At 45.6% G+C, this 20831-nt stretch overlaps 1 protein-coding gene across 2 annotated transcripts in view; it reads left to right on the forward strand.

The window, feature by feature from the left end:
• The first annotated feature begins 1685 nt into the window (after nt 1-1685).
• HMOX2 (heme oxygenase 2) overlaps nt 1686-20831 on the forward strand; it is a 30629-nt gene continuing 11483 nt past the window's right edge. For both annotated transcript variants that reach the window (XM_044915596.1, XM_021698280.2), the window contains exon 1: nt 1686-1775. The gene's annotated coding sequence lies outside the window, so the exon portion shown is untranslated. The remainder of the gene's footprint in view (nt 1776-20831) is intronic.

Here is a 20831-nt window from a genome sequence, read left to right on the forward strand (position 1 = left end):
GGGGGGGGGGGGGGGGGGGGGGGGGGGGGGGGAGACACCCTTCTCTGAGCTCCTTTGATGTGTCAGATAAGCTCCACATTATCTCATTTGAATTTTATTTATGTAATCTCTACGCCCAATGTGGGGCTCAAACTCAGGAAATCAAGCCAGGCGCCCTCCCCCCCACATTATCTCATCTAAACCCTCAAAGCAACCCCTCTTCAATCAGTGTCACTGGATTTAATTCAATTTTATGTGTATGTATTTGGGGCAGGGGCAGTACAGTGTGATTTCCAATTATTACTTTTTAAAAATTCATTCTTTTTCAAATTTGGTTTTGACAGCCAAGTAACGTATAATGCATTTATGCATCTCGTAAAAACATTTAAATAGTACAGATAAAGCACAAGCAAGTGAGCCTCGACCTCCCTCTGACATTCTAGTGTGTAAATTTTCTTGGCCTTTGCATGCATTTAGATATCTAAACGTGAACATGTGGAAAGAACATTTTGTAGTTAAAAAATAAAAGGGATCATACTGAATGTATTTTCCCCCAAATTTTATTTGACATATAGAAAATTTGAAATAACTATATAGTGAACACCCATACATATACTTACCACCTGGATTCCACAGTTAACATTTTGCTATATTTATCAGACACCTATTATCCATCAACTATCTTATTTTTTGATATGTTTCAAGTAAATTGCAGACATCAGTGCCCTTCACTCTTAAACACTTCACATACACAATAGAGTTCAATACTTTTTAGGTTAAACTTACACAGTCAAATGTATTTTTGTATTTTCCTACATCTTGCTTTTCCCTTCTGCTTAACCATCCTCCCTAAGGTGGCGTCTGCCCTTCCTTCTTTATTTTTTAAAGATTTTACGTATTTATTTGACAGAGAGCACAAGTAGGCAGCGCGACAGGCAGAGGGAGAGGGAAAAGCAGGATCCCTGTTGAGCAAGGAGCCCAATGCGGGGGCTCTTTCCCAGGACCCTGGGATCATGACCTGAGCTGAAGGCAGAGGCTTCACCGGCTGAGCCACCCAGGCGCCCCTGCCTTTCCTTTTTTAACGGAAGCACAACTCCGTTGAATAGATGTGCCCCTGTCAACCCCCACCCCATCCTCCTTTAATGGACGTTTAGGTTGTTTCAAGATTTTCACCCAAATGACGTACGCATCCCCTTAGGTGTTGCAATGACCTTCCTTGCTTATGCCTCTTTGGGTTCTCGCACGCGTTGTTCTACGAAAGCTACCGAGAAGTGGAATTGAGCAAAGTGAAGGCCCATTCTTAATTCTAACAGATCTCGCCAAATTGTCCTCGCTTCCCCTGTAACTCCCACGAACACGGCACGTTCCGCACACCTTTGTCAACACCGGGCAATACGGGTCATTTAATCTGCAGCCAGCTCCAAGGGTAAAGAAATGACGGGAAGCCAGTGCGGCTGGAACAAAAAGGGCAGGTGGAGCCCAGCGCAAGAGGAAACCGGACAGGCTGTGACACGGGGCACGGAGAGCGCGTAGCCCCGAGGCACCCTCATTAACACCTGCTCTTGTTAACCCTCTCTCTCGGGAGCGCCCAGACTCCCCTACCGCCAGGTGCCCCGCGGGAGGCGCCGCGTGTCCGCCGCAGGGGCGTGTCCGCCGCAGGCTCCGCCCCCGCGGCGTGCGCGCGTCGGGCCGCCCTTGCACCGCCCGCTCCGCTGCGGCGGCCGCGGCACTTCAAGGAGTCGCTGACTGAGGCGCGCACTCGGCGACGGACGGACGGCCGAGTGGATCAGAGGCCGGTGAGTGGCCCGCGCCCTCCGCGGCCCTCCTCTGGGCTCCTCGGCGAGTCCGGCCGGCTCGGGCCTTCGAGACCTGGGCCGGACAGGCGGCGGCACTCTGCGGCCCCGGCGCCGGCCTGAGGGTGACCCGGCGGGCCGGGGCGGGGGGCGGCCGGAAACGGGGTGAGCGCGGATGGGGCCGAGTTGAGGGTCCCCGCTTCCTACGCGCCGCTTCGGCGGGCCGGCCAGGCCCGAGCGGCCGGTCCGCGTTGGGCCCCATTGGGCCCAGCCCCTCGCGGCGTCACGAGTGTGCAGGGCGAGGTGACCCCGGGGGCGCCTGGTGCCGTCTTGGCGTTCCCGGAGGGGGTTGCAGCCTCCGACGGCCGTGAGCCCACCGGGACCCCCGCCTGTCTCCGGGCGCCCGAGGTCTGTGCCCCGCGTGGCGGCTCCTGCGGGCTCTGCGCTTCCTCCTGACTCACCTCAGTCGGAAGGGCGCTTTGAGTCACTGTCATGACTTCATGAGTGACCCGCGGCCGCCGGGGCGCAGACCGGTCGGGAGGGACCGACGCCCGGGGCGGCCGGTTAGTCCGGGCGGGGAGTTTACCAGTCACCTCGTCGGCGCACTGCTGTAGGTGTATTAATTGCCCGGGGTCGCCAGGAGCGCCTTGCACAGTCTTTCTATGCTCAAGGCCTGCCTGTGTCATGCGATTTATGTGGATTCTTGATGAACCGCTTGTTGTGGCCTGTAGCAGTTCATGTTCATGGCTCTATGAACCAGACAAGGCGGCCTGTGATGGGGGGGGGGGGGACACCGTATAATGCTCTGCAGTTCACTGTCAGCCCCTTCCAAAAGCCTGTGAGTTGATAGGTTTTTCCACTTATAAAATGGAATTAATGATGAGACGCGGGTTCAGTGACTTCACCTGCATCCCACAACGGAGAAGTCGCCACAGATGGTTTTGATTCTAGTCGTCTGCCTACCGATCCGATGATCTTTCCTAAACAGTGTCTTAGAGATTGGAAACGGGTTATGTCGTTTAAGCTCTCTTTTCCCTTTCCCGGGAAACTGTCTTCCAAGTAGAAGGAACAGGAGCTTATTGGTTTTGTGTATTTGAATTTCTGATATGACATTAGCCGGTGTATTCTGATTAAAATTTTAACTCCCATATTTAAAAATTTTAGTTTTTCTTTTTGCAAGGAGTGGGTTAAGGAATACACTTTAGTAATATGTGCTTTATTCTATAGGTTTTTCTTTTCTTTTTTCAAGAAACATCACAAGCTTACCAGAAGCTCACAGCTCACTTGGGTATTTGCAGATTTACTTGGTGGAATTGGAAACACTTTTAAATACAGCACCTAAGCCAAAACACTTGTGAGAGTGTGGGAATTAAAGGGGCCTTGCAAACGCTCACTGAGTAACCCCATCTAACTGGGGATGCGAGGAGGAAAATCTTCGGGTTCTCTTATTGTCTGGTTTGATTTGCTTTTTTCTTCTGCTTGGGCCAATAAGGTGAGATGCTGTGAGTCACCAGAGTTAGGTGTATGAGCTACTCTAGAAATGACAATGCCAAATGAAAAGATGAGTTACAGAAAGTATTCATTGCCCTTAGCTCACGCCTTACTGAGTTTGTTGAAATGCAAAATTGGACAGCTGGGGGGCGCCTGGGTGGCTCAGTTGGTTGGGCGACTGCCTTCGGCTCAGGTCATGATCCTGGAGTCCCGGGATCGGGTCCCGCATCGGGCTCCCTGCTCGGCGGGGGGTCTGCTTCTCCCTCTGCCCTCTTCCCTCTCATGCCCTCTGTCTCTCATTCTCTCTCTCAAATAAATAAATAAAATCTTTAAAAAAATAAAAAAAATAAAAAATAAAAAAAAAAAAATTGGGCAGCTGGGGCCTTTGAGCTACCTTGATTTTTTCTTTTTTTTTTGGTTTTCTTTTAATACCTGACTCTCTTCGTAGGACAGTTGAACTGCATCATGCATCAGTATTATATCAAAAAGTAGAGTATCACTCCTTCAGGAGAAAGATACTTTTGAAAATTGGAATTGTTGGGTCACCTGGGTGGCTCATTCGGTTAAGTGTCTGCCTTCAGTTAAGGTCATGATCCCAGGGTCCTGGGATTGAGCCTCATGCCCTGCTCCCTGCTCAGCAGAGGTCTGCTTCTCCCTCTGCAACCCCCTCTGCTCTCTCAAATAAAAAAACAAAACAAAAAAACAACTGGAAATGTGTATTTATTGTAAAGTTAATTCAGTTTGTTAACTCCTTGGTGGAAAAAAAAAAAGATGAAAAATTTGAACTGTAAGTTAGCTCCTGCTATGTTCTTGGCCACAGTTAACTGAAAAGTTGTAAATAGACATTTAATGCAATCTTTTGTTCTTACAGTAATCAGTGAGAGAAGAGCTCTGGATTACATCTTTTGTGTAAAACGCAGTAAGGGTTATGTGCTTTTTAACTAAATTTATTATATCTGTTAAGTTTGCAAAAACATAGATGAAAGCTCTTTTGTTGTAACTTGAATGATTTCTCAGGATATTTTTGCAGTACTGAGAAGCCGTGCCATTTATGATTAATTCTTGGGAGGGAGGGAGGGAGAGGGAGGGACAGAGAAAAGTAGGAGGGGGAATCTTTAATCGGAACAGTTACTGTAACTGCTTGTAACGAGGTCTTTTTTAAAATTTTTTAATATTTTGGGCGCCTGGGTGGCTCAGTTGGTTAAGCGACTGCCTTCGGCTCGGGTCATGATCCCAGGGTCCTGGGATCGAGTCCCGCATTGGGCTCCCTGCTCAGCAGGGAGTCTGCTTCTCCCTCTGACCCTCCCCCCTTTCATGCTCTCTATCTCATTCTCTCTCAAATAAATAAATAAAATCTTAAAAAAAGAAAATGTTTAAAAAAATTAATTTTTTTAATATTTTAATTTTTAAAATTTTTTATTTTATTTATTTATTTTTTAAAGATTTTATTTGACAGAGCACAAGCAGAGGGACAGAGAGGGAGAAGCAGGCTCCCCGCTGAGCAAGAAGCCCAATGTGGGACTCGATCCCAGGACCCTGGGAACATGACTTGGGCCGAAGGCAGCTGCTTCACAGACTGAGCCACACAGGTGTCCCAATATTTTAATTTTTTAAAAAGATTTTATTTATTTATTTGACAGAAACCAAGCGAGAGAAGGAACATAAACAAGGGGAGTGGGAGAGGGAGAAGCAGGCTTCCCGCTGAGCAGGGAGCCGGATGCGTGGCTCTGATCCCAAGACCCTGGGATCATGACCAGAGCCGAAGGTAAACGCTTAACGACTGAGCCACCCAGGCGCCCTCTTTTCTTTTTTTTTAAATACTGGAAGATATTTTACTCTGGTGACCATTCAGGTGTTCTGTAATATTGTTCACTGTATGGTTTACTTCTCTACATTGACTCCGTTTATTTACCATAATATATTATCTCCCATTGTATTACACATTTTGTTTTATTTTATTATTATTTTTTAAAGATTTTATTTATTTGACAGAGACACAGCGAGAGAGGAACACAAGCAGGGGGAGTGGGAGAGGGAGAAGCAGGCTTCCCGCTGAGCAGGGAGCCCGATGTGGGGCTCGATCCCAGGACCCTGGGATCATGACCTGAGCCAAAGGCAGCCGCTCAACGACTGAGCCACCCAGGCACCCCTGTATTACACATTTTAAAGCCAACTAATGAAGGCAGCTGCGGCCCTCAGAAATTTCATTTTTAAATTTCTAATAAATTTGACACACAGTTCTGAAATACAGCAGCCCATAACTGATGGTCTGGTTTAGCAACATTACATATAATTATGAATATGCAGTTACATTTATATAGATTGCAAGAAATCTTGCATTTCTGAATGACCATTGTCTTTCCATTTAAGAAATAACACTGGTTTTTGGAGCTCACTACGGATAAGGTAAAGGTGTATAGCTATTGTAAAAGGAATCCATTAACAAACAGCCCATCAAAGAACTTGTAATCATGGGGGACTGAAATGGAGCCAGGAACTCTTTCTGGGTCGTCATATCAACACATTTATATTCAGACCTCACAAGGCAATATTCTGAACTCTTAACTAGGCATTTCAAAACAGCAATTAAATTCCTAAGGCTCTTATGTGAACAGGTTTTTTCTATTGCTTTGATGTAATTTTCAAAGGCTTTTAGCAAACATGCATTTCTCTGTGTGATAGATTTCTTTAAGCAAATACTGTAATAGTAATCCAAGCGCTGACTAGTCTATTTATGGAATAGGAATTACGTCAGTGCGTGTATTCTTGCTGTTCAGTGATGGGATGTTGAGGAATTTTCTTTCTTCAGATGTGTGCTTGAATATCTCGCTCAGTGAAAGTCTGCAGATAGACTTTTTGTTTGTACTTCAAAGTGATTGAATTGTTGGGGTGCCTGACTGGCTCAGTTGGTAGAGCATGTAACTCTTGATTGGGGGGTCATGAGTTCTGGCCCATGTTGGGCATAGAGTTCACTTAAAAAAAAAAAAAGTTGGGCGCCTGGGTGGCTCAGTTGGTTAAGCGACTGCCTTTGGCTCAGGTCATGATCCTGGAGTCCCTGGATCGAGTCCCGCATCGGGCTCCCTGCTCGGGCTCCCTGCTCGGCAGGGAGTCTGCTTCTCCCTCTGACCCTCCCGACCCTCCCCACTCTCATGCTCTCTCTCTCTCAGTCTCTCTCTCAAATAAATAAATAAAATCTTAAAAAAAAAAAAGTGAATCGTTAAGTACAAGATTAAGCTGATTAGTCAATTTGTAACCATTTTTTTTCATTCACAGCTATTCAACATTAGACAGTTTTGTTTTACTTGTCTGTGTATCTAAATACATACTCATTTATAATAGAGTGAAATATAAATGGTTGGTTTCTCCCAAAAAAGGAAGTTGTGATGGTATATTTTTGACCATGAGAAAAACATTTAAGCCCTTTGAGCTAGTTTCTGTATTTGAAGAATGGGGTTAATACTTAATAAGGTTGGGGTGCCTGGGTGGCTCAGTCGTTAAGCGTCTGCCTTCAGCTCAGGTCACGATCCTGGGGTCCTGGGATCGAGCCCCACATCAGGCTCCCTGCTCGGTGGGAAGCCTGCTTCTTCCTCTCCCACTCCCCCTGCTTGTTTTCCCTCTCTTGCTGTATCTCTCTTTATCAAATAAATAAAATCTTTAAAAAAATACTTAATGAGGTTAAGGTTAGCACCTTAAAAGACCTTTAGTGCCTTGAATGGTGTTTATAGATCTAAGACAGGGGTTTTCAAACCTTTCTATTTGGGTAAGTTTGGGATTGGGCCAGGGAATCTGTGTTTTTAAGGTTTCCCGTGTGATTCTTGTTTAGGGCCCCCTGTCTGAAGCACAAGCTGGACCAAAGTGGGAGTGGACGGACAAGAGGGTAGAGAAGTCAGTGACTAGGGTAATGGGGGAGTGGACAGCAGAAGAGGAAAGAAAGGGGTAATTGTTGCATGGCAGTGACTGCTGTCAGCTTGTACACCAGAGGCCGAGCAAGCAGATAGTCTTTTCTCTCTGCTTAGGGGGAAAAAATTAATTTTTGTCACATGAATAGATTTGTTTCTTTCCCAGGAGTATCATAGGCCTAATTATTGCCATAGTTCTCAGTAACTTTAAAAGGGCTTTGGAGAATAATGGCATAACAGAACAGGTGTCTTGCACCCTGCCTGTCTGACTTTTTCTAAATACTCCCAGCTTCCTGCCTTTCTCCTGATGAGCTCTCTTAGTCTCAGAAGACTCAAGTTTCACTGTTTTGTGTTCAACACCACAATTATCTGAGGGCTGTGGGAAGGCACTAGAGTGATTTAAACAATCTGCCGTCATGCTTTTAGCTAACCTAGTTGATTGGCCTTCTTTATCAGTTGCTATGATGGTCATATTTTCTATGCCAAACACTGGGACCCCATAGTCCGAGCATACAAGTGTACTAAAGGAATTGATGGGACGGGATATTTGATTTGAATCAGAACTGTCTTGGAAAATGTGGAACATAAGGCTCAATCTTTAGACTGTTGCCTGTACTGTACAATTAATATTTATACAAGGCACTAAAGGTCTTTTTTATTTCTCTGTCTTGACTGAAAGGTGCTTAAAGTCCAAAACAGGGTCTTAGGCCTCTTTGTAGTCATAGAGCCCATGAGCATTATAAATGCTTGTTGGTGATGCTATGGCATGTCACGTGTCCAAGTGTAGCCATCCTCTTCCTTAGTTACTGGATCTGCTCTTCTCTCTGGCAAGACCATTACACACTGCTGCAGAGGAACTGTTGTCATGAGGAATTATTTCCAGGGCAGTCTGGAGGAGGGCACGCAGGTGAAGGGAAAGAATTGGTGAGCAAAACTGTGTGTGGGTTGGGAAAGGAGTCTAGGTAGTGTTAGGACGCAGATGTAGTCGGCGCGCCTGGGTGGCTCAGTCGTTAAGCGTCTGCCTTCAGCTCAGGTCATGATCCCAGGGTCCTGGGATCGAGCCCCGCATCGGGCTCCCCGCTCAGCGGGAAGCCTGCTTCTCCCTCTCCCATTCCCCCTGCTTGTGTTCCCTCTCTTGCTGTGTCTCTCTGTGTCAAATAAATAAATAAAATCTTTAAAAAAATAAAAAACTCAGATGTAGTGAAGTGTTGACCTTTACTACCTTGGTTTTCTTCGGAAGGCAAGGGCAGAGTCAGGCTTTCTCTTTGTTTAGTAATAGCAGGTATCCCACTAATTAGGAAATAACTTTAATTTTTTTAGATTAAAAAAAAATTTTTTTTTAAGATTTATTTATTTGACAGAGAGCGAGAGCAAGAACACAAGGAGGGGGAGTGGGAGAGGGAGAAGCAGGCTTCTTGCCGAGCAGGGCGCCCGATGTGGGGCTCGATCCCAGGACCCTGGGATCATGACCTGAGCCGAAGGCAGACATTTAATGCCTGAGCCATCCAGGCGCCCCAGATTTTTAAAATTTTTAAGTAATCTCTACACCCAACGTGGGGCTCAAACTTACAACCCTGAGGGATGCCTGGGTACCTCAGTTGGTTAAGCATCTGCCTTCACCTCAGGTTATGATCTGGGGTCCTGGGATCAAGTCCAGCGTGTCAGGCTCCTTGCACAGCAGAGAGCCTGCTTCTCCCTCTGCCTGCCCTGCCTGCTGCTGCTTCTGCTGTGCACGCTCGCTCTCTCGCTCGCTCGCTCTTTCTCTCTCTGACAAATAAAATCTTTAGGGGGAGAAAAACCTTACAACCCCGAGATCAAGGATTGCATGCTCCGCTGACTGAGCCATCCAGGTACCCCCTAGAAAATAACTTGTAAAACACTCCATTCCTATACCACACACTTTTTTTTTTTTTTGACAGCTACAGCGAAATTTCCAAGTGTGTGTCTTCAGTGTCATATTTGTCTTGCTCTCTGTGTTTGCAAAATCATACTAGAGGACCCAGAAGGAGAAAAGTGGAGTGACTAGCTGCTGTAGGTTATTCTTTCTTGCCTTTGCATTTGGCTTTTCTAGGGCATATTGTCCAGTTTTAAAGTTAACGTTCAAGTGCAAATGCCTAAAAGTAGAAGGGCAAAAAAGCAGTGATATCTGCGTATTAGGCAGTATGTATTGCCTCTGTGGTGTGCGGAGTATTGGCACTGAGGGGGTGTGCAAAACAACAACAAACCCAGCACAGTCCTTGTTCACATGGAGTTGGCTGTCACCTTGGGGAAACTCGAAACAGTAAAATTTCTTTGTAAGGTTTATGATTGTCGTTCCGACACAGTATTTTGGGAGGTCAGCGAAGTGAAGTGCCGAGAAACAGAAAAGACTGAAGAACTTGAACTGAACCCATTGGGGTTAGGTGAAAGAATATTAAGAGAAAAGAAGGCAACCAAAGAAAGGGGGAAGCCCTCTTTAATCAGTACTCAGGGTCTCACTGAAAACATACTCCAATGAGAATGTCTCTTGTAAAGAGACTTTGCTGGAATGAGGATTCTTAACCTGAATTCTGGGTCTGTGGGTAAACTTTAGGGGCCTGTGGATGCTCTGGAATGTCACTGGCAACATTTTTTATATGTAATTATCCTGGAGAGAGAGTCTACAGCTGTCATCTGATTCTCAAAAGGGATTTGCAACCAAAAAAAGGTTAATGATTATATTCTGTTCTGGCAAATACCCTTCCCTACCCATCTTCAGAAGTACATGTCTCTGAATTTCTGTCTTCAGATGAGGAAGTATTTGAGTGGAAGATTAGAGACAAACCATAGAATTCCTTTGTAAACAAACAGCCTTTCACCAAACACCCTCATGGGACATGCATGAGTGCTCATGCAAAGGACAGTGTGTTCCCACAGAAGTTGTGGTCTAATCTTTCAGGAACAGGGCAGGTAACGCACCCTCCCTTACTGGTGTGGTTAAGGTTCTAGGTCTGCCCTCAGGGACCTTAGAATCAAGTGTAGTGGATACAGACTTAGAGCTAAGTAAGAGTGTTGGGGATGGGGTGAATTGAGGACACAGAAACCACAGGTTTTTTGGAAGGTCAGGACATTTTCAAGAAGCTTCTGGACTATTGGAAACAAGGTGTGAAAGAGTATAGGGAGCCCTAATGCAGCAGCCAGGAAGCCCTGGGCAGGTCCACGAACAGTGGCTAATCCAGGACCAGTTTCTTTCTGTTGCTTGGAAGCACTAGGCTAAGAGACTGCCCTAGAACCACTGTCACTTAGCACATGCAGCAGGAAATGGAAGCCATCTGTTTGAAAGCAAATGACCTAGCTTCCCTAGACCGCAGCCCGCAAACTAGGCTGAGCTCAGAGTTCCTAAGGATGCTGGAGGAGCTGAGCTCCTGAGTACCTGGCCTGGCTTTATTTTCTATTTATTTTTTTAAATTAAGTAAGCTTTACACCCACCATGGGTCTTGAACTCAAGACCCTGAGAATCAAGAGTCACATGCTCTACCTGCTGAGCCAGTCCTGTGCCCCCTGCCACCACTTTAACTGTGGTTGCTCCACTCACTGTATTTGCTTTATGTATTGGCCTTTTGTGTAGGGTTTGGTTTAGAAAAAGGGTTGAGGGGCGCCTGGGTGGCTCAGTTGGTTGAGCATCTTGTCATGATCTCAGGGTTGTGGTACTGAGCCCCGCATGGAGCTCTGTGCTCAGTGCAGAGTCTGCTTGGGATTCTCTCCCTTCCTCCCTCTCTGCCCCTCTCTCTTGCTCGTGTGTGTGTGTGTGTGTGTGTACACGTGCTCTCTCTCTCTCAAATAAATAAAAATAAAATCTTAAAAAAAAGTGGGGGGGCTGAGATATCTCACAGAACCCTGGAATACATGGTCCCCTGCCTTTCTTTGCCTATAAGTTGTTGAATATTTGCCCTCCCCACCTTGTCTACCTTCTTTTTTCCTAAAGTTATTCATTCATTATTGCCTAATCATGTCCTTAGGCAACAGTAGATGTTCTGGGCTATTTGAATTTTTTCTTGATAATGATTAATAGAGACAATGATGTTTGACCAGTTCTTGGGAACTTTTGGGAATTATAGGCACCCACTTCATGTATCTTTAATTCATGTAGTTTGTGGGGGCTGCCTCATGGAAAAGGAAGTTATTCAGTTTTACAGTGGCAAACTGTTGTTTCTTTGTTTTCTTTCAGTAAGTTGTGATCACTGTAGCATTTTTGCTTTTTCCCCTGGTAATAATGATAATCTTATTCCTTGGTGTATTTCCTCCAAAATGTGCTTAGAGACAGGATATGGGCTTGTTAGGAGGTTCTACAGCTGTTGCTTGGGTTTACCCCTTCCGTAGAGTAACAAACATGAAAATGCTGCTGTGTATCCCTTCTCTCTAAAGCCAGCTGGAGGAACAAAGGGTTTTTACAGTGGTAGATATCAGGAAGTGTCAGGTGGTTTGTGCTTGCCTGGGGTGAAGGAATGCTAGCAAGCATTTGTTACCTTGACTATTAAAATTTTGCCAATCCATTTTTTAAAAAGAAAGCCCCGGCCGGCGGGGGGGGGGGGGGGGGGAGGATGCCATAAGGCAGTGTTGTGCTTCCAATGAGGCTTTCACAGTCCCTAAAACCAATGCAATGCAACATTTCTTCTTCAAATATGAAACAGTTGAGCACAAAGCATCACATGTTTGGTTCTCCGACATGGCCAATCTCATCCCTCACCCCCATCAGTAGAAATTTCTGTAGTAAAAATGCTTACTCATTAGCCAGCCATTTTTCTTATTTTGGGGATTCTTTTTTTTTTATTTTTTTGAAGTAGGCTCCACACCTAATATGGGGTTTGAACTCAGGACCCTGAGATCAAGAGTTGCATGCTCTACCAACTGAGCCAGCCAGGCACCCCTCTGGGGCTCATTTTTGTCATCTGCTCTTTTTTTTTTTTTTTTAAAGATTTTATTTATTTGACAGAGAGAGACACAGCGAGAGAGGGAACACAAGCAGGGGGAGTGGGAGAGGGAGAAGCAGGCTTCCCGCCGAGCAGGGAGCCCAATGCGGGGCTCGATCCCAGGACCCTGGGATCATGACCTGAGCCGAAGGCAGACGCTTAACGACTGAGCCACCCAGGTGCCCCTGTCATCTGCTCTTTGAGAATACCTTAATTTTGAGAATACCTCAAATTCTGGAAATCATTCATTGACTCAGCAAACCCTGATTGGGTGCCCTGTGTTGGGCAGTAGGAGAAAAAGGTAAATGAGCAATAATCTGGAATGTAAATAAATAAATACTAAAAAATAAATACTGTAATGGGATATGAGTGCTATAATAGATCATAAAAGTCTTGTTTAGGTAACTCTTAATATAATATCAGGCCTCCAAGATCATCAAGCTCATTGTTTTCTATATCTTATTTTTAGAAGTAGCACAACCCCATTTTTGAAGGAAGAGTAGCAAGGAATAGGGGAGCTGCTCTGGCTGAAACAGTTGGGGGAAGCCCACAGTTTTTCCTGCTCTTCGTCATGTTAAATGCCATCCTTCCTGCACCTTGCTGAGGAATGCCTCTCATTTTATTTATTTATTTTTAATTTTATTTATTTGAGAGAGAGAGAGAGAGAGAGCATGGATGGGGGAGGGGCAGAGGGAGAGGGAGAAGCAGGCTCCCTGATGAGCAGGAAGCCCCATGTGGGGCTTGATCCCAGGACCCCAGGATCATGACCTGAGCTGAAGGCAGATGCTTAACCGGTTGAGCCACCCTGGCGCCTGACTCTCGTTTTATAAATGAAGATGTTGGAATTTCTGGGAAGTCCTATAATACAGCTAGCCATTGCAGGCCTTGTAATAAAACTTAGTTCTCCTGATTTTTAGCCTGCTTGTCAGTCATGCACCAGACTGATAAATGATCATTAGATTTCTTCCAGTATTTTGTTCCATTCCACAAAGAAGTCAGTACTCTCAGGGGCTTCACCTCTACCTGGCTTTGTTACTGAGCTTGAAGCTTTAAAGGTTTTGACTCCTAGTGATCCAAATACAAATCAGTCCTATTCCCAGGAAGGTACTGTGACCCCTTTCATTGTCATCTGTGGACAGTGCCAAGTTGCCCTATCTAGTAACAGCCTCTTCTGTTTTCTGGTGTAAATTCAGTTTCCCCAGAAATCTCTGTAAAGGATATTTGATAAAGGTGTGACAAACAGTGTGAAGCATAGTGCCAAAATCTCATCTTGTCTCTGTAAACTGATGAAGGGATAAGAAGAGTATTAGATGCATGTCCTTTCTTGAATGACGTTAGTGCTGCTTCTGAGATTCAAGCAGGGTTTCTCAACCTTGGTGCTATTGACATTTTGGGCTGGATAATGGTTTGTGGTGGTGGTGGGTCTGTGAGTGCACGTGTGTATGTGTGTGCATACCTGCACTTGTGTTTGTGCTTTCTGTGCATTGCAGGGTGTTGAGCAGCATCCCTGGCCTCTACCCACTAGATACCAGTTGAATGGCCCACCCCCCAGTTGTGACAACCAAACATGTCTCCAGACATTGCCATACAACCTATGGGGGCAGGTGTGTGCCAGAATGGTCCCCAACTGACAACCATTGATTGGGCTGGGGGTTGAGTGTCATGAGATATAAGTGCAAATCAGATTTATCACAAAGTCAAGTAAAATTTTCAGTTACCTAAACCTTTATTTATAGTGATGAGCTATTCTAAAGAAACAAAACAACATGCCCTGTCCTCCACCCTGACCATAGCATGAAGGGGACCTTCATCTAACTCATGTTCAGAGTGTCCCTGAAAGAGTTTGAACTTAGGTGATCATCTTCCTTTAGATCCTTTGCAAAATTTATTTTGTTAGAAATTCTAAGATTCTGGGCGCCTGGGTGGCTCAGTTGGTTAAGCGACTGCCTTCGGCTCAGGTCATGATCCTGGAGTCCCGGGATCGAGTCCCGCATCGGGCTCCCTGCTCGGCAGGGAGCCTGCTTCTCCCTCTGACCCTCCCCCCTCTCATGTGCTCTCTGTCTCTCTCATTCTCTCTGTCTCAAATAAATAAATAAAATCTTTAAAAAAAAAAAAAAGGATAATGCCTTTAAAAAAAAAAAAAGAAATTCTAAGATTCTTCTATTCCTTTCTTGGTATCTAGTGTTATCAGAATGAAAACAGAGGTTCTTCACAGTGAGCCTTCAACACAAAGTGTGGGACCCCAGTACAGATTTGATGTTGCCTGTAAGGGTTTTCATTGAGACGGGGGTATTTCCATTTCTTGTCTAAAAGTATATGGGGGGTTGCCTGGGTGGCTCAGTCAGTTAAGTGTCTGCCTTTGGCTCAGGTCATGATCCCAGGGTCCTGCTCAACGGGGAGCCTGCTTCTCCCTCTGCTTGCCACTCCCCCTGCTTGTGCACTTGCTTACTCTCTCTCTGACTAAATAAATAAATAAAATCTAAAGAAAAATAAAATAAAAATAAAAGTATATGAGAACATTCGTTAACTTCAAACTTTAAGGGACACTTTCTTCAATTAACATTATACAATATGTTGAGGTTCTATAAGTAATTTATCTCATTAAATTCTCATATCTACCTTGCAGAGTTGTTACTACTATCCTTACAGGTGAAGAAACTGAGATTCTGAGAAGTAGCTGGTCCAAGGCCACCTAGCTGGTGTGTGACAGAACCAAGCTTTGTTCTCAGTTGTGCCTGACTAGAGCTTGGGCCTTAACCACTTCGCTGCTTTTCCTTTTGGCTTGTGTGGCCAGTGGATTCTTTCTTGGCTGAGCTCAGTTCAAGTAACATTTGTTGGGTGCCTGCCACAGGTCATTCATGCAGTGCAGCCGTTGCCTCGCCTCCTCCCGTGTCACATCAGCATATCAGCATTGTGTTGTGCAGAAAGGACTTGTATGCATATGCTTGCTATTAGACTGCTCTGTGCCCCTGACCCCTCTACCAGTGGAGGTAGGGCTCACTGGGAAAGCTGAACTCCTTACTCTGAGACAAAGTCCCAATAGCTGCTGTTGCTGGTCCTCTGCTGCCATAGACAAAGCTTTTGTAGGATGGAGCCAGCCTCTTGAGTTACCGGTTGTGAGGCTGGGTTTGTTTCCTTGCCCCCACTCCACTCACCCACCCCTTCCCCCCCTGCTGTCAGAATCTAGGCAGTCATTGTGAAAAAGCCTGGGAATAATACCTAACTCTGTAGGCCTGTGGGAACATGTTAAGATCCCTTACAGGTCCAAAGTGAGATATAGGAACCACCTTGTTAGATTGACCAATACCTTGGCCTGTGGAGTTCCTAATCTTACATGAAGTTTATGTTGCCATACTTCATATCCATTGCACTACTGTTCCCAAGTTAGACATATATTTTTAGTTGGCAAAGATGGGACTGAATAGATTTTTTTTTTTTAAAGATTTTATTTATTTAGTTGAAAGAGACAGAGATAGCAAGAGCAGGAACACAAGCAGGGGGCGTGGGAGAGGGAGAAACAGGCTTCCTGCGGGGAAGGGAGCCCGATGTGGGACTCGATCCCAGGACCCTGGGATCATGACCTGAGCCGAAGGCAGACGCTTAACGACTGAGCCGCCCAGGCGCCCCCGAATAGATTTTTTTTTAAAGATTTATTTATTTATGAGGCGGGGAGGGGCAGAGGGAGAGAGTCTCCAGGCAGATTCCCTGCTGAGGGTGGAGCCGGAAGCGGGGCTCCATCCCACGACCCATGAGATCACAACCTGAGCTGAAACCAAGAGTCCAGTGCTTAACTGACTGAGCCACCCGAACACCCCAGGACTGAATAGATTTTAAACACTCAGCACATGGAGAACATGCTTTTAGATTCTTGAAACCAGATCTTCTATTTCTCTGTAGTTACTATGGTGATAGATGCTATAGAGATGTGCAGTTCCTATTGTGACCTCTCCTTGGTGCAGGGATGCCGTGAGTCTCTGGCTTCATTGTCCACCAAGGCCTGGCAGATCTGGCTGCTTCCCTTCATGCACTGAGTGGTAGAGGTGCTGTCCTCGCCTCTGGGACCAGCTATCTCCAGCCTTGGCCTGCCCTGCTAGTCAACAAAAGCAGGACTCGTCGGGGAACAATCTTCTCGGGTTGCCGTGTAATCTGAGCAAGCGAAGGTGAGTGTTGTGGAATGGGCAGCACCAGCTTCTGAAGCTTCAAATGGGAGGCTGAGCATTTACTTCTCAGAAATCATAGGATTGAGCTAACTTTTCATACTAAAAAACAAATGGCACTCAGTGGTTTAGAAAACCCTTCCATTGCACATGTAAATGCAGTGTAATATAGCCTCATTTTCCATTTTGCTAGTATTCTGTGGTGACATCATACTAATTGCACATGCATGTTAGCTGGGACACAGGAGGAATGAGCTTGAATTCAGGAAGGACTTGGTCCCAACTCCATTATTAACTTTCTAAGTGACCTTGGCCATATTACTTAAATCTCTGAATCTTCATTTCTTCCCAGTCATTGGGACACTGCTTGAAAGTGACTTAGTCTGGTGTGCCCAGGTCTGTTAGAGTTCGGTCTGGCGCTCTTCCTCTCTACCATCCTCCCAGGGTGGATTTGAGGACCTTCTGTTCTTACAGGGGTGCTGCTGAGCCTCTGTTGAGTCTCTTTGTAGAGAGGAAAGCACCTGGGAGCCGATAGCACCTCATTTTCCAAAATGAAGATTCCACAGAAGCATCCTAATTAGCCACTCTCCCTCCACCCCTAAATGCTGTTCGTAGTCATCGTATTTATGAGAGAAGCTGAAGCCACGTGACAACTGTTACACCTGAGCAAAAGGGAATAATGACTCCACTTAAGGCACAGGACATGTTTTCAGGATTGTTCCAAAGTTGGAATAATTTTCACTTGATGGTACCTAGGGGTGACTCATGGTCATGTCGGCATTTCCTCTGTTAAAACCAGCCCTTGTGGGATGTCTGGTGCCTAGGCTTGATTCTTATAAAATGTGGTCCTATCCATTTTAGAATTCAGTCAGGGCTTCAGCCCCCACCCCAGGTGCTTCTCATGGGAAAGAGTCTTCCTCTTCTCAGCCCTGAGTCCTGGTCCTCTCATATGAGGTGGGGTGACGCTCAGGGAACAGGAGAGTCTCATACTTATTTCATTCATAGTAGGAAGTCTTTTTACCAGGACTTCTCTTTGGCAGCAGCAACAGTAGACTCTTGGCCCCTACTCTGAGCTCTTTTCAGTGCTTCAGGTTTCATCCCCAATGTCTGCTTTTGAATGCTTGCTCAGTTGTATTTTAACATGCTGGAGATGAGTACACCCCCGTCCCCGGTAAAAAGAGAGCTTGCCCAGAAGTTTTGGACTTCCTCAGCGGTCAGTTTTTGAGGTTACTAAGAGGCTAGTGCCTTTGGACTAGTAGTAGTTTTGTTTTCGGGTTGCTTATTGTGCAGATGTGCAAATGTGTGCTTAGTAAATCTGATGCAAGAGTTTTGTGTCCCTGGAGCCTCTACTTTCCCAGGATTCCTTGTCTGAAACTCGCTCTTATCAAGAGGTTAATAGTCATCCAGTCAGTGAACCGTGGGATTGAATTCACCCAGTGATTAAAATGAAAGGGATGAAGGTTGTAAGATTTCCTAAGGAGTGGCAGCACCAGAGTTCAGCGGAGACTCCAGGCCATTCCTTGTATAAACTAAAAAGCTGTTGACCTACATGATATGGTTTCCTCAGAGTTTTGGGAGGCACCTCTTACCAGGTGCCTTGTTGGGTTAGAGCGGATTCACCCCCATCCACTGCTCCCAGCATCTCGCTCAGCCAGCATCTGCAATGAGGATTTTCTAGCTGCAGTGGTCACATGTCTCTCCTTGGAAAGAACAGGTATTCCCATTTTCTGGCACTGCCAGAGAATGAGGGCCAACTCAGAAGACCTTGGGTGTGACCTGCTCAGAATTATCTGTTGATTCACTGGGATTTTGTTATCTTTCTCAGTGTTTCATAATCACTCGGCTGCTCATTTTCTTTTTTTCTTTCTTTCTTTTTTTTAAAGATTTTATTTATTTATTTATTTGACAGAGGGCGCACAAGCAGGGGGAGTGGCAGGCAGAGGGAGAGGGAGAAGTAGGCTCCCTCAGGGAGCCCAATGTGGGGGCTCAATCCCAGGACCCTGGGATCATGACCTGAGCCAAAGGCAGATGTTTAACCGACTGAGCCACCCAAGCACCCCTTAGCTGCTCATTTTCTTCAGCAGCTTCTTGGGTAAGAGACCATCAACATTTGAGGCAGCCTTACATTTCATGAAACATATGCACATTAGCTCATTTAGTCCTTATAGCGCACTTGAAAATGTGAGACAAAGGGAGTTACCCTATTTATGGATGAGGAGACTCAGCCTTCAAGGAGTTATGACTTACTACAGCCATGCAGCTACTAAACATTGGGAGTCCAGATCTCAATCCCAAATCTTTAAAACTCTAAAGACCACGCCCTTTGTGCAAGGCCCAGTTGCCTTTCCATTCCCAAAGGTGAGCTGAGTCTATAGCAATAATCAGTAGTTAGCAGGAGCCCAGAAGTGCCCCAGTAAACTGACAGGTCCATGAGTGTCACTCCCTTGTCCCTCTCTACATTCCAGCTTCCTTGAGGTCTGGGAGCAGAGCAGGGCCAGTCAAGTGGCTGTTTACCTAAGGCAGATGGCACTTCTGCATGTCCATTCATTGAATGGCATGCAAAACTGGCCCTTGGTGCGGGGTTTACCCTTAACAATGCTGGATTGTAAACCGTGCCAAGGAGAACAAATTCTTGTCCACACCACATCCAGGAACAGGGCTTTTTCCTCCTCTTGAGAGTTTCTTGGTGTCTTAGTAAGGTTTGAAAAGCTCAACCTGGAGTGTCTTTTAGGGCAGACCAGCTAGTAAATAGTTCTGGGTTCATACTCAATTCCTTTTGTAGCATTTGTATAATTTAACATTTATTATCAAGTGTTTTCACAGTCATCTTATTTGTTCCTCCCAGTGGTCTTTTGGTATGGAACACTGGGCAAGTATTCATTCCTACAGGTGAAAAATCTAGAGAGAGATTTGGAGGCTCTGAAGAGATGTACCTTCCTGTCCCCAGTTTCTTCTCTCAATAGTAGCTCTAGGGTTCTTTGTTCCCAGATCATATAAAGGGTTTATACGTAGGATGTTAGAATTTACTCTTTTTATGTTGACGCATATTCAGAAAAGAATTTTTAGGTAAATCTATTTATTTATATCTGCTGAGGCCCCATGGGACTATGTGGCATCATTAAGAATTGACACAGCCTGATTTATGGTATTGGTAAATGGGAACAGGTATTCTCTCACTTAAATATGAAAAGCCTTTAGGGCATATAGAGAAGGAACAGATCCTATAATCCAGGAAAGAGAGAGTCTGGGATTCTTGTATTCTAACATTTATGGGGCACATAATGAACATGGTTTCTGTGAGAGGTAATATATTATTTTTGAACTGTGACCCTCCTGAATGTCACAATATAAGTGGGTGAGGTGAGATCATAGACAAAGGTGTATACAATTGAAAGGTATTTATTGAATGCAAAAGTAGAAAACACACACAAAACCATGGGCAGTGGGAAGGAACCTGTACCAGTGACCAGAGGTAGGCCTTCAGATAAAAGAAACTGGAGTCCTGGGCCCCTGTGTGGCTCAGTCCGTTAAGCATCTGCCTTCGGCTCAGGTCATGATCCCAGGGTCCTGGGATTGAGCCCCACATTGGGCTCTCTGCTCAACAGGGAGCCTGCTTCTCCCTCTCCCTCTGCTGCTCCCCCTGCTTGTGCTCTCTCTCCATCTCAAATAAATAAAATCTTAAAAAAGAAAGAAAAGAAACTGGAGTCCTCATTACTTCTAGTGCTGGCTAAGAAAAGTAAGCAGAGGCCAGTGGAGTGCCTACCCTCATAGGCACTTGGGTGAGAAGCAGCCTCCCGGGGCGAGGGAGTGCACGTTGAACTGGGCCTGTTCAGAGGGCTCAGAGGGGGCCAGGGAGCCCGTGCCTAGCTCTGATGTGAAGAGAACAGCTGAGGCAGGGACTACAGGGGAGACCCTGGGCCTTCTGGAGCCCCGGGAGGGGAGCAGTAGAGAAAACACAACATAGCTGGGTAAATGCAGAACCCAGCCTAACTGGGCCCTATGGGATGAGAATGGCCTTGGCCAGCTTAGAGGCATGGGAAACACAAACAGGTCATCAGGTAGAAAATTCAGACCATAAGAAAGAGAGAGAGGGAAGGGAGGGAGATATGAAGAAAGAAAACCAGATTACATACCAGTTAGAGGCCTAATACCCAATCAAAAAATTTTTCCCCAATTAAATTTTTTATTATTTGGTATTTATTTATTTATTTTTTTAGTAATCTCTGCACCCGGAGTGGGGCTCAAACTCCCGACCCCAAGATCAAGAGCCGCATGGCTCTTCCAACTGAGCCAGCCAGGCACCCCTGGTATTTTAGAATTTAACCAATATTTTCTTGTCCCACCCGCATTTAGCTAGCATTCTCAGTGGGCATTCTATTTGTGCATCTACATCAGTTACAACTCAAGTTGGAGACTGCCCAGGGTACTGACTTGTAAGTAATTTGGAACATGGCATTGGACTCTGAGAAACTGAGTCTGAGAGAGTTTTGATGATCTGTCTTGTAGGAAGCTTCTGGTTTAACTGGGGAAACATGATGACAGCACTTGTGAAAGCTGAAGAATAATCACCTCTTATTAATGTGA

This window comes from Neomonachus schauinslandi, chromosome 5 (assembly GCF_002201575.2).
Source record: "Neomonachus schauinslandi chromosome 5, ASM220157v2, whole genome shotgun sequence".
NCBI lineage: Eukaryota > Metazoa > Chordata > Mammalia > Carnivora > Phocidae > Neomonachus > Neomonachus schauinslandi.